Below are 1203 nucleotides of genomic sequence, written 5' to 3'. Positions count from 1 at the left end.
CCCCAGAGCCTCACGCCCCCGGAAACGCTTCCAGGTCCCGCCCCCTCGAAACTGTCAGTACTTCCGGGGGGGAGCATAGGCGAGAGAGCTGAGTGCACTGGCCGGAACCTGCTCGGGGCGGGGCATCCAGGGAGCAGATTAATGAAGGCACGCGCCTGCGCAGTTCTGTCCCGAGAAGGATAGGTTTCTGACCCCCAGGACACTAATAGAAATTGGGGCGCAACCAGTGTCTCACGCCTGTAATCCTAGCTACTCAGGAGGCTGAGATCTGAGGTTCATGGTTCAAAGCCAGCCTGGACAAGAAAGTCCAGAGACTCATCTCCAATAAAAGACCAGAAAACCGGAAGTGGCGCGGTGGCTCAAGTGGTAGAGCACTAATCCTGAGCTGAATAGCTGAGGGACAGCGCCCAGGCCCAGAGTTCAAGCCTCACGACCGACAAAAAGTGAAAAATTAAACAATTGGGGCGCCAGTAACAAATTCGAGACCTCGTTAGAACCTTAACCAATTTCAGCATGCCTAACAGATTGTTTAAATCCATAGAGACTACCCCTCTATCTGGCACTTAGTGGGTGATCACAGAGCTGTAAATGGCATAGAAGCCTAGTGGCTTCTATATATCTGCTATGTGTGAAGCACGAGGACTATCAATACGAATGAAGGGTGTCTTTCAGTCTCTAATAGTGATATGGTCCACCCCCAAAAAAAACCTCCTGAATTCACCTATCCATTTTATCCCTCTGAATTCCCAAGTACTCAAATCAATTGATGTAGGACAGATGCAAAGTCTACAATAATGCAACTTGAGTCTCCTACTATGGGATATGTTTAGGAAACAAGGCCTCTTTTTTTGTGTCTAAGCTGCTGCAAAAGTGAAATTCAGGCAGAAGCAGGAATTTGGACGGAGTGACTTCTGGATTAAGGGTGGATAGTCAGGCCTGTTGGGCCAGACACACCTGTTGGGTATTGTCTCTGTCCTGGCACAAACCCCACAATTACCCAGCTGTGTGCCTGCATGGATGTTTGTTGTTTGGACTTCAGATCCCAAGTGACTTCAGAAAAGAGGACGAAAACTTCCTAAGACAATTCTACAGAAAAATTCTAAAACTGACTTCTAACACTCATTCAGAATTCTTAAAGCAAATACTGCCAAGAAGCTGTGGCTTACATCCTGTAATCATACAAACACAAGAGGTTGAGATCTC

Source organism: Dipodomys spectabilis, unplaced genomic scaffold, assembly GCF_019054845.1.
Source record: "Dipodomys spectabilis isolate Male_0828 unplaced genomic scaffold, ASM1905484v1 ptg000067l, whole genome shotgun sequence".
Lineage (NCBI taxonomy): Eukaryota > Metazoa > Chordata > Mammalia > Rodentia > Heteromyidae > Dipodomys > Dipodomys spectabilis.
Note: the sequence above shows the minus strand (reverse complement) of the source record.